We start from the raw sequence: 17,619 nt of genomic DNA, 5'->3' as shown, positions 1-17,619 counted from the left end.
TTTAGAGGCAGGGAGTTCTGTTGTCCTGCCTGACTTTGATTAGGTAAATCACACATGGCCCCCCTTACTCCAGGTTCAAACTAGTGTTCATGCATCCATCTGCCTCACTCAAGATTGAAAAATCTCAGAAATATTGCTGTTTTATTGAAAAGAGGGTCATTTCAAAGTCTAGACTAAGGTTGCTTGCTAATGCCACTAGACAATGATAAATGTGGACTGACAGAGGCTTGTTCTGAATGCATCAATTTTTATATAGATTAATCTGTTTTTTCCAAAACCACCTGCGGTTTTTCGTAAAACCCAAAGTCATCAAGAACATCAAAGCGTTCTTGAATGAAAAGGAGGTCAAGTGATGCGAGGGCATGAAAAAGAAACGAGGAATGGCTGTCGCTTATTATCACGATAGGCATTTATAAGCTGTCTGAAAGAAATGTAGTACAGAAGTCCCTGTACACCAGGGAGTTGTGCAGAGGCATTAAAACTAGTTTAAACCTGACTTAAAGGATGATGACTTACAGTCAGTCAAATCCTCCATGCAATGACTTACCTTAACTGTTCAATGATGCTGTCAAATGTAAGATTCAATAATTTCAGTTTAGTTTTGCTTTTAGAACTGTCAAAAGCATTACTCTTAGTTAATTGGATCAAAAACTACCAAGTTCCTGCACTACCCTATTATGAGGAAATAAAAGTCAAACAGTTTTCAGTCGTAGTTATTGCTAATTAACACCTGCCTAGTAAGGCTTGGGTATTAAATGACTGATTTCAGTTCTGCACTGAAGTTCCTAAATAACAAGCTCTACACACATCCAAAACACAAGAGTTTATGAACAAAAATAATTCAACCCTCCAGATAAACACTTTAATCAGCAACCTTACGAAACTGGTAACTCTCCAAGTAAACTATGGGAAAAATTGAAGGAACAATAAAAACTAATAAAATACCAAAAAGTAAAACAGTAAATGAAAAAGCCAAATCATTTCCAATTGAATATAAAAGAGTTGGTTTATTAGTGATGACAATCCACAAGCCTTGCGAACATTTTTCCATGTTGCTCTACATCTCTTGTGAATTAAAAATGTCAAAACAAGAGTGGTCTTAAAGCTTGTAATTTTTGAAGAAAGGCAAAACATTTCAAGCTTGTGCAGTTGGATGATCTACACTGTTCAGTTGCTTTTGTTCAAATAGTGACTAAAGATAGTGTTTTGATATAAAATCAATCACTACTTAATTTACTGCAGCTGAGCAAGACTAGCAGGAGCCTGACTGGAAAACTGCAGGCTGGTGTGTAACAGCTGACAGTTTCCCCGCCACAGTCACCTTCCCCACGCCAGCCTCCCACATCGCTGCAGTTATTATGACAAATTGCTGCATCAATGGGATTGAAATACATCAACACATTTCATAAAATGTCTCCCATGTGGACTGCTCCTCGGCTGCACTCCCTCATTCCTGACGTCAGCCACAAAACTTGCTCTTGACTCCGCCCCCCCGCACACCCCACCTCCACCACCTCGATCCACCATCTGCAGTCACCCTTCTTCCTTTTCATCGTTCTGTCTGCAGACGGCAGTTTTCCTAAGCTAAAATCAATATTATATAGAGTGTGGCTCCATGTCCTCAACTGCAATCTCTTATGTTTGATTTAGCAACAAAAGCTATGGGTTATCAATGTGTGTGTGGGGGGGGTGGGCGTGTGTGTGTGTTTTTTTCTGATTTGAGAAAACATAAAAGAACCATAATGACAGATAGAAAATTCAATGACAGATCTATAGATGATTTGTGAATTAACAATAGCCTACACTTCTGCAGGAATCCAATTTACATGAGATGAGAACAAGCGTCCAAGTACTAATCGTTCTTTGGCTTGTATATAGCAATACTCTACACAAAAGCTTTCATTTAAGACTCTCAAATTTGCACAAAATAAGGAACCAATAGAGAGAGTTGTATCCAAGGTATAATTCTTGGCTATATAAGCACCATGTTTTCCTTGTTTGCACTTATGGTTTGCCTAGAGGTAAATTTAAGTACATTGTCTTTAAAAAACATCTATTGAGCTTTTACATGTATGTATATAATTTATCAACCAAGTTGCAAGATGTGGCCCCTCAGACAAAACAAGAATATTTTAATGAAACGGAACTATGAATGTCACGAATGTTACAATATAAGGTTTGCAGTTAAACAAACACTTTATGGTCTAAAAGGAAAACATCCATCAGTTGACAGGATTTGAACCGAGAACCTTCCCTGTAGCTGTGCTAACCACAATAGATAAAACTTTAAAAACTTTGTGTTTTAACTTGCATTAGGGTCTGTATTTATTTTTGCTTTAATCTGTTTCCAAGCACACAGAGTCTATGCCTGGGGTATGTATTGCGTCACACAAATAAAATAAATTTTATTAGGACTGTGCTTCAGGTATGGTTTGGTTAATCACAAAGGCTTTACTGTAATCCTAGATGAATCACTACCTATTTATGTGATGATAAGTTCTTTGGTTTCTTTTGCCGTGTCAATCTCTTGTTTTGCGACCGGGTTTTCCATCATAATTTCCAACTATGGTCTGTGTGTTGGCAATAAAAAGCAGCGTGTTTTCACTGCCTTGCAGGCGTCTTTAGTCTTTATAATTTAAATGCTGCAGGACCTGATTAAGCAACCCCAACTTTTTCCCAAAAGTGGCCGAATTTGTCTGAGTGGAATGTGGAGTTTCCATATAAACTCCCAAACCAGTATGAGATTGTTTACAATGTTTACCAATGAGAAACTGAACATACAGAGGGAGCAGACAGCTAAAAGTCATCCAACTAAATTTAAATAATATCCTCATTATCAAAATTTGGGGGATTTTTTTTTTTTTACTTTTTTACTTTTTTACATTTTCAACATGTTTTTAAAGAATAAATAAATAGTTCTTAAGAGTTCTGTTCATAAATTTGTTTGACTTTTACGAATTCTTCTGCCAAGATTTCCACAATGCTAATTTCTAGTAGGGAAAACTGACACTTTAAAAGCACCATAAATGTTCCTTTTGAGCACATAGATATAAAACTGTTGCTCCAACACAATATCAATTCCCTTGGATGGCTTCAATAATCTTTAAAGCTGTTCTGTTTCTCCATCCCTCTGTCTCCACAAAGCTCAGGCTTTAATGAAACTTGATGGAATTACAGTGAAAATATTGATCTGTGGCCAGATGAAACGTTGAGCCAGTTTCCACTTTGGCTGTCAGCTCTCCCATGGGTTTAAATGCCTGATTTTCAGGGAAATAGGGAAGACCACCTTTGAGTGGAAATATAATAAGACTATTCCAAAACATGGAAGCCAGGATGACACTGATAAATTGCAGAATAATTCCAATGATTTAAATTTGAATATCTAAAAGGTTAGGTCGAAAGGTTGATTAACTGGGCTGCAACACAAACATAGTTAAAGACTTTAATGAGCTGACACAACACTACCTAAAGCCCCATTCAGAGAGAAGGCATCAATTTTAAACCCATCATCTGAAAACAGAAAATGTTTGGCACACCTGCAAACCTACCAAGACATGGTTTTTGTCTTAAATTTTCATGCAGAAAGAAGATAATTCTTTGGCAAGAAGAAAACCATTTTTGAAAGAACCCGATTAGAATCCATAACTTCTAGTCGTCATCATGTAGGAATCAAGTTGAATAAAATGCTCTGTTTCAGATAAGATCAAAATGGAATTGTTTGCCTGACATATAAAAATCTTTGTGTGGCCAAAAACACCAACACAACACATCTCCCTGGACACACCATCCCTACTGTGGGGGTGGAAGCATCATGCTGTGGAGATGCTTTTGTTCAGTCAGGAGAGGGAAACTGGTCAGAGGTGGTGGAAAGATGGAAGGAGCTAACTCCACTGCAGTCCTGCAACAAAACCCTAGGAAGCAGCTAGAATCAAGACTAAGATGGAGTATGACATCAGCAATAATCATTTAATCAAAGCTCCAACTTATTGATCAGTCCAAATTCAAATGAATTCAAAATCTTACAATTATTTTAAAATTTTTTACAAAATCTGGCTTTATTACTGCTTCTTCTTGGACTGGATTGTGGAACTGTAAAACATGAAGTCAAACTCAAAGGCCCATCAGTTTACCATGTTCTCAAAATGCTATTAACATTTTGTGCATGTTGGCAAGGTTCCAATGACTGATGTATTAAAACACACATAGATCACTCAAAAGCCTTAAGTTGCCATGGTGATGTTGAAAGTGAACAATTAAAATACAAGCGATTAATCGCCTAACACAGCACAGCATGTATGACTGGCGTTCACAGCAGAATCAAAGTCTCTGTTAGTCCTGGTTGTGAGGTGTCAAAGATGAGTGGACGCAGAATGAAAGCTGTCCTTGAACTTGTTGTTATGTTTGGGGTGATTCACTACAGCTGGCTGGCAAAAGAAGAAAGCAGGATAGTTGAGTCATGAGTGCCGAGTGTTTACTGCTTTTCACCAGACCTCTGATTATTGTACCTATAAAGTCATTTATAGCTTCTATAAAGAGAACACACACAGACACCATTTTGCCTGCATCAATATACTCTTGCTTTACCGTCTGATTGAATGAAAACTATCCCAGCACACTTATCTTATCTTAGCTTTTTTTTTCTTTTTTTTTTTAGTTTAGGCCTAAAGTAGAACTTTTACAGATGTTAGCATTCAGTCAAGTGGATTCACTTTTCTTTCCTTCCAGACTGAGATGATAGAATTGATTGAGGTTGAAAGAAAAGCTTGTTGCAGGATACTTTTCTAAGTCTGGGGACTATGTCTCCCCCTGACTATATAATTTGATTGTATTCTTATCCTGCCATTTTCATCTCTGCTTTTTCAACTCTGTTTAGAGTTTTGTTGTTGTTTTTGTGAGGTGAAGAAATTCTGGGCTTTCGTTGCTTTACTTTTATAAAGACACAGAGGCCGACTTTAAGATGTCAAAAGGTGACGTCAAATTTCTTATACAGACCAAAAGTTTGGACACACCTTCTAATTCAATGGGTTTTCTTTATTTTCATTACTTTTTTATAAGGCAAGAAATCCCACCTATTAACCTGACAGAGCACACCTATGAAGTGAAAACCATTTCAGGTGTCTACCACTTGAAGCTCATCATGAAAATGCAGAACGTGTGCAAAGCAGTAATCACAGCAAAAGGTTGCTACTTTGAAGAAACTAGAATATAAGGCGTATTTTCAGTTTTACACTTTTTTGTTTAGTGCATATTTCCACATGTGTTATTCATAGTTTTGATGCCTTCAGTGTGAATCTACAATGTCAATAGTCATGAAAATAAAGGAAACTCATTGAATTAAAGGTGTGTCCAAACATTTGGTCTGTACTGTGTATATATCACAGATATATATATCTGATATATATATCTGATATATATCTATCAGCCACTTCTGATTTTGATCGATACCAAATTTGTTTGTTTGAAAGTTCCTGAGTTGGCAACAGTGGGGTGACTATTGTTAACTGCAAACATGCAGACATGACCTGGTGAGCTGGTCTATCAGTCAATTCTCTCTCACAGGAGAGCAGAAAAGGACAGTGGTTGATTTTCAGACCTTTGCTAAGGTAAATAACATCAGGGGATCGATCGGCTTCACGTGTAAGGATCCGGCCAATCACCGATTTTTCTAAATTAAGGAAATCGGGGTTTATAAATTGGTGCACCCCTAATATATACATGTATATGTAAATCAATATTCCAGTTGAATAAGTATGCACGCCCTTAAAGATACGTTATAGAACTGTCTTTTATTTAACTTTGGGATCAATGAAGAATTGAATTTGAATTTGAAATCAATTTCAACATTTAGTTTTCATTTAGTTTTTTTTGTTGTTTTTTTTGTTGTTTTTTTTTAAGGAGCTCCAAAAACTGTCTGCACTTTTTCCTTCTCTTTTTTTTAGATAGTATTCTGAAATAATAGTGGTGGGTGTTGAGTAATTTTAAATAACACATTTATTTATTTATTAGCAAATAACATATATTTGTGTCACATAGTTGAGACTGTTGTATGTGAGCATATTAACACGAACAAATGTATCCACTATGAGCTCGAGTTTCATCGTATGATTCAGAGGCGATCCTAGCCTGCTTGGCAAACCACCTTCCTGCCCCCCCTCCCTCAGCAAAGTTGTTGAGCGGGTGTGGGTTGCATCAGGCACTGTTGACATTCACAATGTCTGAGGACCGGATGGGGAGCGCCATGGGAACGCTGTTGTCGCCCCCCACGACGGTTGCCCATGTTGCCCATGTTGCCCATATCAGAAACCGCCACTGACTCCATGTGCTTTTTTTGATGCTACGATGTAAATCGTAGCACAGTCTGTGCCTGCCACTGCCCACTTGACTCCAGATGTCACAGTATGTTACTGATTGCTCATCACATAATAGATCCATCTATTTTACAGGAACACACATCAATGGTTTTAAAAACCTGAAAAGACTTCAGGAAAACTGAGTCAGACTTTCGACACCACATAATGGTATCATTATTCAAAGAGGAGCCAGATGAAGGAAATAATACTCTGGATAATGAGAAAAATAATAAAGTTAACTGAAGCATGCATTTTGTTTTTTCTTGTGGTAAAACACCAGGTCATCCTACACCATGTTTTTTTTTTTAACAAACAAGCATCATTATTTTTGATACTGTCTGCACAAACAGTGAATGAAGTCTTTTTGCTCATATGATCTTGGTCAATACTAACCTTGAATTTGAGATTTTCTGGTTTAGTGCAAACATTGAAATCATTAACTCGGCTGAACCAGGAACCAACAAGTTCCAGTATTGTTACATTTTTAATGGTGTCTTTTCTGTTGATGGTATTTCATTATTCAAGTCTTAACTAGAAAAGTTTCCAGATGATTATTTTTGACGAATAATCATCATAATTTGTAATTAGCTGTATTTGCAAATATAGAAATATGTTTGCTAAACAAATATACGCAAAACTCTGTTTATACTCCTTTGACATCATAAAAAATACAATTTCGTAATTGTGGTGTTTCCACTAAATATGAAATGCAATTACTAACATTAACAACTGTTGCTTATTTTTACTATGTTTTGCTAACATTTACGTTCTCTCCTGCGAGAAGATGTGGTGGAGTTAATACGTTCAACTAACACCATAACCTAACGTCATCTGAACCAGTCACAATGCCCTTATGTCACACAGGGTTCTGTTCAACTTTGCAGCAGGAGCACCCAGTGTTGTTGACAGGGAAAATGAAAAGCTTCCTTCAAATGCCTCCTTCGAGCAATCTGACCTTCTGCAGCAGGATCAAAGAGGAGAAAACATGAGCTTGAAGCACAAGGAGAGAGAGAGACAAAGGACATGAAAATGATTCATTTTATTGAATTAATAAAAACACTGGGTTTACATTACACTAACCAATGACTGAGTGAATCAGAAGAGCAGTGCCCGAGGCAAAAACAATGAGGTCATCCTGCACATGAACTGTAACAGCAACACTGGCTGGTTAGGCTCATGTTAACACATGTGGGACATAAATTCCTTTTCTGCAACCGTATGAATTTCGCCCAACGTTTTTTGTTCTTGCTTCTGCCTTTTTTGGAGGATATCTCACAACCTTCTTTATAATAAAGACAGAAACTAGCAAAGCAACAGGTGCTTATTCTGGAAACATTTTTTACTCAGTTTGGCCTCAACATAACAGGCAACAGCAAACAAAAAGAGGTTGACTAAAAAAATGTATGTCCACGTTTTGAAAGTGTTTCATTATTTTAAGGAATAAAGAAAAGACACTTGAAATTGAAATCAAACACCATCCCCTTATTGGTGGATGGATGGATTTTTTTAAACAAGTGTGTAGGCAAACTGGATCTCTAATCTACGTGTAAATAAGAGGCCTGCAACTCTTTCTTGCCTGTATTTGTCAACTTTTCCAACAGATTCAACATGTTGATTGGGCAATTAAGACATGTAGTGGTGGAGGGCAATGCAAATTTCTAAAGAGATTTAGAGTTTTGCAAAGGAATCCAACTTAAAATACAATCTATCACTTTACTTTCATCAGACTTCACAAGCTCTAATAAAGTTTTTGCCAAGTTCCAGCCATAAGTTATCCACAGACAGTAAATCTCAATGTGTTCTTGGGTTCCTGAACATTCCTTCTCTTCAGCTAAGATGAAAAGTGGAAACTACTCATGATGTACCTCGCCTCTCTTGCACAACCAGGTAATTGTGGGGGGAAAAACAGCATTTATCTTTTGGTATTTCCACACTAAATCTTACATGCATCACAGAAAAATAGTGCTCAACATCTGGTTAAAGTGTGACTGTAATGGGGAAAAAATCATTTGAAATCTACACTCTTTTCAATAGTCTGAAAACAAGGGTTTATGTAACATTTCTATTATTCATTTTTTATATCTTTTTAATAAATGTCAGACAAGAAAAAATACTTTTATGAAGCACAGCTTTTTGCTTTATCTTCTCAATGACTCACACATTTTCCACATTGTCTTTTTTGACACCTTTAAAACAAACCCAATATGGCAATTACAAATACACATTCCAGTGTCTGGTATTCCCCCTGTTTGTGTGGGAAAAAAATTCCCTTCACCATTTTTCCCATTGAATACTTACATTGAATCTGAGGAGGATGTTTATTTTGGAAATAAGATGTTCAAATTTCACGTTTAATCATGTGTTCATTCAGTGATTTACAAGTTCGTGCTGTGCCTTGCAATCCACTGAAAGTTCTGGTCACGGAATGGAGGGCGTATGGTGAAGGGTCGTTGGCAGGCGGGTCGAACTTGACCCACCAAAGTTAATAAAATTGTAAAGTCTTTGAAAGCTGAGTGTATAAGTTACTATTGCTATATATCTTAGTTCTGGTCTGTTTTGGAAACTGATTTTCTGTTTACTTCAAACCCAAATTCTTAAAGACTATTGGTTGAATCCTGATCATTTTTCATTTTGAGTTGTGTCTCTGGTTTGCTATATTTCCGTTTACTTCTTTCCCATGTTCCCTGTGTATTCTGTCAGCCATTTCTCCTTTTTCCTCAGTTCAACTTCAGCTACTTGCCCTCACCTCAAAGCAGCACCCAGTTTCTAATCAACCACCTGCTCCTTGTTCAGCAATCAACTCTCCTGCATAAATATCTCCCAGTCAGCCAGCTCTGTGTCAGATCCTCATGTTGTGTCACCAGTTTGATTCCTTATGATTTATTCATTTGGATTCATTCTTGGGTTTCAGTTTTTGGGCTTCCTTATGTTTAAGTAAACCTTTGACTTTCAACTCTGTGAGAGATAATCATATTCTGTGTTGTTGTTTTTTTTGGGGGGGGGGGTTGTAAATGAGTAAAATCAGAGAAAGTTTGGTCAGTCCTGCAGCACAAATGCTGCAGCTCTTGTGTGTAGCACAATATTTTTCACGGATCACAATTGGACTGGAGAGGATGGCAGCCAAGTAATTTGACATGGACTGATTTCTGATTTTCCCTCTGCATACAATAGCTAAGTTTGTGTGGGGTTTTTCCAGCTAATAGAAGTTTTTATCTTTTATCTTTGCTGTAGGTCCTGCTGCAGTACGGTTCTCTGCTGTTTGCCACAGTTGCACACAAACAGACCTACAAGAGGAAATCAATACCTGCTTCACCATAGTGACTGGTAATGATCCTCACAGCTTTGCTTCTGTCTCTGCCAAACTGCTGACTCGGGAGAAAAAAATAGATAAGAAACGCATCACACACCTGTCTTGGCCACCACACAATGCATTGTATTGATTTTGGTATTGTGAAAGTAGTGTTTTACAGGTCTTGCAAGACTCTGTGCCATAGAACATATCAGATAGTCAACATGATTGTGTTGTTTACGACTCTACCAAAAAGAGAACCCTTTGTTTTCTGCTAGCAATAAAAAAACCATGAAGGGGAACTTGTTTAGCTATTGACTTCCAAGGACGGGAGTCAGTGGTGCAATCCCTCCTGTTAAAGTCTGACTGGATCTTGAAGAGTCCTAGCCTGGCCAGTGATGCTTTTATTATCTATAGAAAAGTCATTATAGAACAATACCCTTCAAGCTTTTCCTAATGTTCGTTCCACACTTTTAACTAGTGGGTATACACTCACAATCCATCGAAGTTACACTATAAGTTCTGGATATCCTTGGACACATTCCTGTCTTGTGCTTTTGTCCACTGCATGTTCCTGACTAGGAAAACTCCTGGCTTATCCACAGCCTCAGTGATAATCACATCAGTTGCAGGAAGATGTGCTTGTCTCCCAGCCATATAACATTTCTTAGAATTCATCTCGACCACTTTCTGGTGATTCAGAATGGTTTCCACACAGTTGCATGCTGGGGGAATACCATATGTGGATGCAATTTTTATACTCTGCTCAGCTTTTGGGATAGAGAAAACCGATAAATCTGTAGACCAAGCAGAGTCACTGACAGTGCAGATAGTTTTAAAGAAAGTAGGTCAAGATGAGCTGCAAACTCAGTATGAGTAGACTGGTGGATAAAAAAAACAAAGAACAGCAGCACAATGATTGAGAGGATAATCCAACTCAACGAGTATGTGAGGATGTTTGTACTGTTGCACTTAAACACTCAACTGCCATCATGGCTACTGTATGATGGTGTATTTTGGTACCAGGGCAAAGATGTTGTTTTGTGTATGAGTGTGCATTTTGCACTACACGCTGATTATTTTTCAGTTTTATTAAAGAACCTCTAATAATATATCTAAGATCTCCCTGAAGGTATCTTGCAGCAGAGAGTGTTAAAGTTATGTATAGCGGCAGTTTGGGTTTCATAAATCTTTTTAATAAATGAGATCCTCTCAGTATGACTTTTAAATCTATACGATGCCTTTGCCATAACCTGAGTATTTTGCTCCCTCAACTGATTCTCTTAGTTAATTTGGGACAAAACAAAACTATTATTATTTCTGCTCAGAAGAAACATGTTTGTAAAATTAAAAGCCTGCTACAAACCTGAATCTGCTAAGTGTGTGAATACTTTTGGGTACAACTGTAGAGCTGTTTCATGTTGCAATGTGCAATTTATGCCGGGCAAATTTTAGAACTAATATTTAAAGAAATTGAAATATTTAGCTGTCAACATTTCAAAATTATTGTATGTTATATACTTTGGTTTTACTTCAGGTGGTAGTTACACAATGTGATTGTTTTTCATATCTATTAATTCTGAAATAAAAGTCCAAAAATTGGATTCATGGTGACTGATACCGCTGACAACCTCAATTAGTATAATTTTCATTGTCATATAAATTACACAAATCTTGTCAAGTCGATAAAAATCAACAGTATATATTAATATCACTCTGTATCCTATAGATATGAACATTTTTAATTTGACTGTTAAATGTGTAGGCTGACAGGAAATTAGCCTGTCAGCCTACACAGGCTAATTTAGCTAATTTAAGACTAATTTAGTCTTAAATTAGCTAAAACGGGTGCATTCTCTCTGATTAGCTGTTAGCCTCCTAGCGCTCTAAAGAGTTTCATTCATTTTTCACAAACTTGATTTGTTTGGATGTTTTGGGCTTGTTAGAGACGTAAAACATATTCAAGCACATGTTAGATGTACCCTCTAGGAATATTGGAGGATTAGAAACATGAAGTAGTTCTGCATAACGTACCCCTATACTGAGATTCTGTCCATACGCCTCTTGTACCAAACACGCACCTGCTTCTTGTGACAGGTTCAAAAAAATTGACAAGGGTGACAAGAGTGTCCAACCACAAGATGAAACTTCATCTGTTTACACAAGTGATGTTTTAAATTGAACTGCAGGCCCCAACTTGTTTTTTTCTTCAAATCCTTTCAGCATGGAAATATTTTTTTTCTTTTCCCGCAGTAGAACCCGGGACCTTAAGACAACATTGACTTTGGCACAAGGGCAACAACTCTTGAAGTGACAGGACTCCTAAAGAAGTTTTCTTCTTTCATGACATGGAACTCTGATCAGTGTTAGCTCACACTTGACATCCCAACAAGCAGGCCCGCTGCCTTCTGTCCCCTGGCGTGTGTTCATGTCTTACAGATGAGGTCACTGACTGCTGCAAAGGTCAGAGCTATAAAGCTGAAGTGATTGCCTTTACTGAGGAAATCAGACAAAGTCTAAAAATATAAAGCATAAAGCTATATTTATAGCTTTATTGTGTAATGATTTCCCATCCCGTTCATTTTGCTAAGAGAAGTTGTCGGTTTTGTTGCTACTTTTCCACTTTAAGTTGATATTTATGACAATATCTATTAGCCCAACTTTTTATACTTATTTTACCGTTGCAGATTACTAAAATAAGTCAGAGGAATAACTTTGTCCAACCTTCATACTTATGTCTTGGAAAACCCTTCTCTTTTTTGGCTCATTGGGAATTTTTGTGGTCGAATGGGAGTTCATTAATTTCTCTAGTGCCTCAGTTGTTAAACTTTCACTCATTCGGACGTGCTGTGGTGGCGTGGCCGTCGCAGGTTCAATTCCCAGACTCGGCGACATTTGCCGCATGTCTTCCCCCTTTCCTGTCAGCCTACTTTCATATAAGGGACACTAGATCCCACAAAAGATCCCCTGGAGGGGAGAAAAGATAAGATAAGATAAGATAAATCTTTATTGTCATTGTCACAAGAACAACGAAATTCAAAAGGTGCCATCAGTCAGTGCACATGCCCAAAAACAAAAAATAACTGTCTCACAATTCACACACAACGCAAGAATCAACAAACTGGCAAAAAAAAAAAAAAAAATCACTAAATAAGAACAGCCACATTCTCACATACATCATTTATGATGATTTATGGTTGTTTTTGATTGCATTTAGTTTTGTTATTGCTACTGGGTAGAAACTGTCTCTGAGACGATTGGTTCTTGTTCTGATTGCTCTGTATCTTCTGCCTGAAGGCAGCAGTCTGAACAGAGAATGTCCGGGGTGAGAAACAAACAAACAAAACTTTCACTCATTCTTGCTCTAAAAATACATGAAATTTTTGGGCTTTCTGCTGCATCGTGGCTGGAAAGGTGTTTTTTTTAAGTTCACCACTGCTGAATTCACCAGATCTTTGCTGATATTTTGCTCTCAGGCAAAGACTCTGGCTTTTTTTTTTCACTGGAAAGTTTTTCGTCTTCTTGAAGTCTTTACCTTTATGTCCGCCCTTGCTGCCCCGTTTTAAAACATTGCCATGTTTATTTTCTTCAAGGACCATCTGTGTGCCTGATTAGAATACTGTTTGAAATGATATGCAGCTAGTTTGCATGTATTACATTCACAGCTCAGGTTTGTGAAAGTACTTGGATGCCATGTTTTCTTTGCAGGACAAAGAAATTGATTTCCATTATCTTTGGTTATCTGACAATCTGTTCCATCACATTTGGACCGTCAGACTTCTAATTGCCGTGTTATCTTGCTGACATTTTGTCCTAAAAGTGCCACTTAAGGAGATCTAATTTTTTTATTTGTCTCAGGATGAAAAACATTATTTCTTGAACATTCCAGCATGGAATCGATCGATGTGATTACTCCCAAGGGTAAGCAACAATTTCTCTTTATACTTTCCAGTAGCTTGTATTTTGTTAATTATCCATTATCTGTGTTATATTTTTAAAACATATACTTGTAGTCAGGAAAAAAAAAAACATTTTCTATTTTTATTTAGCAAAGGGTTCAGCTGTATTGAATTGCAATAAATTTTAGTCCAGGTGGATTCTGCAGCAAACTGTGAATTTATTCTTTTTACCAATTGTATTTTTCCAGAAACTTTAGTGGGGTGGATGATGTTACATTTGTAAAGCAACAGTCTTTTTCTACTGTTTTGTTGCGTAAGTGAAAATCTATTATCACTCTGACATCGTCACCCAGGCCAAGCTAAAGAAAACCAGCTGATGAGCAACAGTCTGAGGAAGCTAGTCCCCCTGCAGTGCGCAGAGACTGAAGCTGAACCATGGCCTTAACACACACTAATCATCCTCTCTGTCTTTACGGCACCCAGGGGTGAGATTTAATGAGGCTAATGGTGGTATGACTAAACATCCTGCAGCCGTCATCCGTCAGGAGAGCATCAGGCCACAGGCTTTTGATGGCTGCCTGTGTGACTGAAGAAGTGGAAGTTGCTCCCATGTCCTTTCACATGACTTTGCAGTCTCACTTTTGTATTAGGAATGTGAAATGCGATAAAGAGGAGTTTCTGGAGCTTGTTGTAGTAGAGATTAGTAGATTTTGTGAGAAAAATACAAAATATACTCCAAAAGTATGCTAGGATTTTAGAAAATCCAGCAATCAACATCAGCAAATGTGAAGTATGTAAAAGAAGCAAATGTCAAAGCCAACAAATGTATAGCTTAAGGAGTCTTAGTTTGCCTGTTGAAACCAGAAGCCTTCTCCTCAAAAGCCAAGCCTACAAGCATAGCTGTGCAATGTGGAAAATCCAGTTCAGCATGAACAGGGTGATCACTTATACGGGTTGACTTTCAAACACAGACTATCTCCTCTTGTTACTGGATTTTCTTTTGTCCGGCAGTGAAGCCCAACAAGCTGATTTGGTGTTTTGCCAGAAATCCCAACACCAGCGTGAGATTCCCACAAGTTAAAGTTTGTATTTCAGCTGTTTAGAAAAGGTTGCATCACATTTCTTCTTTCAGAAATAAAAGTAATAGCAGAAAATTTGTTACTGCATTGATTCCATGTTGATGGTTTTTCTGCAACATGCTGAATAAATAGTAGACTTATAATTTCAATTATTTACTAAAGTAGAACTGACATTAGATAGAAAAATAATGATCTTTGCAGTTTACAGATGACACTGTTGAATGTGTTGTGTGTGTCAGAGAAAACCCAGATTTATGCTGATCGTACCCATTTTCTCCCTTGGAAGAAGGCTTGCCAGCTTCCACATTCTTTATGGTGTTCTTTGAGAGGAAAAACTGTTCCTTATAAGGATGGTTTTCTTTTCATGGAGTCTGCTAAGAGCACTCATATCTCATGGTTGCACCTGGTTTTCACGGATGAAGCATCAAAGACTAATTAAACCCAACAAAATTGAGTCCCCATGCATGAGAGAGCTGCTAATCCTGATGTTTTTTCCAGTTTACATTTTGATCAGCATTTTAAGGTGCCATGACTGTCCACAAAAAAAAAAAAAATCTGATTGCTTCTGCATACGTATTGAGATTCTGATCAGTTCTATGTATTTTCTTTCTCACAAAATCTCACAGTGAAAACCTGAGAACATGTACCTCTGTTGGAGCTGTGTCCTTGCTGTGCTCTACTGTTTCAAGGTTGGTGTCCTGGATTCAAGGCTAATTCATGCCATGTTTTGGAGGGGGGAGGCACTGAGGTGTGACCGGCCCTTCCAAAGTAACCTCACCTTAGGGAAGAAGACAAAGATGGCAGACATATCACAGCCACAATGAATATGAATGTTCTGTGGCTGAAGGAGTTTATGTCCAGCAGCAATATAAAGCAATGATACTTGAAAGTCATTCAGTGTGTATAAATATATTCCAAATATTAATATGATCAATTAAACTACTGGCTTTATCAACCCTCTTATAGAATGTTTTGCACGCATGAATGTAATGAGAAAAAAAAAATCAATTAGTTAATTTATCTCCAAGTTGATGTGTGCTTGAATATTTAAATGAACTTAAAGATTCATCTATAATTTCCATTTGACATGCTCAGGTAAACACTGTCACATTTACATAAAGAGTTTCTCTGGTGGAGGTTTGCTCTGAACAACAATTTATTTTAACATCATTTAAATTAGACTTAAATGATGTTAAATCATAGGGTTAAAGAACTGAGATCAGTTCGGTTTCCCCAGGGGCATTTTTCTTTTGGTGTGAAATGTGAACATAAGCAAAGGACCTAGTTAAAACACTGAATGAAAACTGTTATCAGAATTGAAACAAATCCTGAAACATCATTCAGGGAGGAAGAAGCCAATATTTCAAAAGCAACATAAGAAATGTCAAGTTAAACTTTGGAAATGCACACAGTATTGGTACTTTGCTTTACCCAAATCAATTTTCTACATTTTAAGAAAAAATATACATCTCTTATAATATTCAGGCATTTAGCAAAGACATTTTAAATGGCATGAAACAGAGAAAGTGTGTTCTGTTTTAGCATTATATTGTTGGTGAAGGCTTTCTGTGAATGCTTAGAAAAACTCCCACATTGAACCATTCAACTTCAGTCTGTTTTATCCATTTTGAACAAGTTAAGTATATTAATGTACATTATAATGATTTTATAATAAGAGCTATGTGGTTGAACGTCAAGGTTTTCCAAATGTAAAGAAAGCCTTTCTGAGATTTAGCCTCTATCAAACTGAAATGTCCTTTTTTCCCTATTTTGAAATCCTCAAAAGATAAGCAGCAATTTATATCATTCCTGGGTCTACTTTCCTCAGCAAGTCTTGTACTGAACTTAAAGGCAGGCAGAGAAATAAATCTTCATCGATTTTTTTCTTTGAAATGTCACAGTAACCACTGTTCCTCAGTCTGCCTTTGTTCACTTGCATTTCGTTCAGGTGCCTCGTGCTCTTCGTCCTACCTTGACAAACCTGTCTCCTGTCTTGCTCATTTTTCTATGTCTGACAGCAGAAGACTCTATTAGCTGTGATTTGTTACAGTTTATGGCCATGAAAGGATGTCGAGGAAACGACAACTTAAAAAAAAATCTCACATTAGCTATAAATCTGGAAAGTAACAGAAAAGTCATCTGATGGTGTCACCATTGCTTTATGTGGCGTCTGGAACTAAGCTGTCCAATTACTTGTCTCTCTTTGTTCAGGTGGGGAGGAAATTAAAATAAAATTGCCTTGGCATAGTTTTATTAAAAATATGGAAGACAGAATTTTCTTCTTTTTCTTGGAAGAACTGTTCCAGTTCAGACCTTCACAAAAGAAATTATATGTAAAATAAAGTAATTTTAATTTCTCAGAGGAAAATACACCTCTCTGTGAGCTACCTGTATAAGGAATATTCTTACTTTGTATCTACTTTAAAATTTGTGTACCCTGTACTCAGTTATGTGTGTAAATCACACATGTTAAAGAGGAAAAGAGAGCATGCAATCACGGACCGCTGAGGGAGGAGTGCCTGGGAGATTTAGTGATGATTTAGTGCGAGAGTCATGGTTGTTGAGGAGTGGAAATGTTTTCCTAGGGCTCAAAGCTCTTAACAGAAGTGGGTTACAGTCCTGAACACAATCTCACACACCCAAACTCACACAACCACAACTGAGTTTCTCAGCTGCTGGAGAACACCAATAATAAAGTGCAGACTGAAAAGCATTTGATGTGAGAACCTGTCAATTATGGCCGCTTGCACCTACTGTACATTCACAAGTCCATGCGCTGCATATTTACTGTTTGCAGAGTTTTCAGTTGTGAAATATCACAAGCAGCTCGCAGCATGCCCTGCACTAAACATGGCAGCGCTAACAGTGATGACAAATATACCGGAGTGAAAGGATGCTTAACTTTTCCACTATAAGTATCTGTTAGCTCCCTCACATCCTCCCCCCTCGGGAGCTAATCTCCTGGCTGGTTCCATCTGTTATCACTGAAACAACACTGCCAA

General features: G+C 37.4%; 1 long non-coding RNA gene across 2 annotated transcripts in view; it reads left to right on the top strand.

Annotated features, from left to right (window-relative positions):
* LOC114142498 (uncharacterized) overlaps window positions 1–15,562 on the top strand; it is a 38,395-nt gene extending 22,833 nt beyond the window's left edge. The window contains exons 4-6 of one of the 2 annotated variants that reach the window (XR_003595035.1): window positions 9,582–9,674; window positions 13,498–13,560; window positions 15,244–15,562. This is a non-coding gene — a long non-coding RNA (uncharacterized LOC114142498). Of the gene's footprint in view, window positions 1–9,581; window positions 9,675–13,497; window positions 13,561–13,891 lie in introns of both variants that reach the window. The other variant, XR_003595034.1, reaches the window with a different exon arrangement.
* Window positions 15,563–17,619: the final 2,057 nt, after the last annotated feature.

Source organism: Xiphophorus couchianus, chromosome 4, assembly GCF_001444195.1.
Source record: "Xiphophorus couchianus chromosome 4, X_couchianus-1.0, whole genome shotgun sequence".
Lineage (NCBI taxonomy): Eukaryota > Metazoa > Chordata > Actinopteri > Cyprinodontiformes > Poeciliidae > Xiphophorus > Xiphophorus couchianus.
This window is presented reverse-complemented; position numbering and strand designations above follow the sequence as displayed.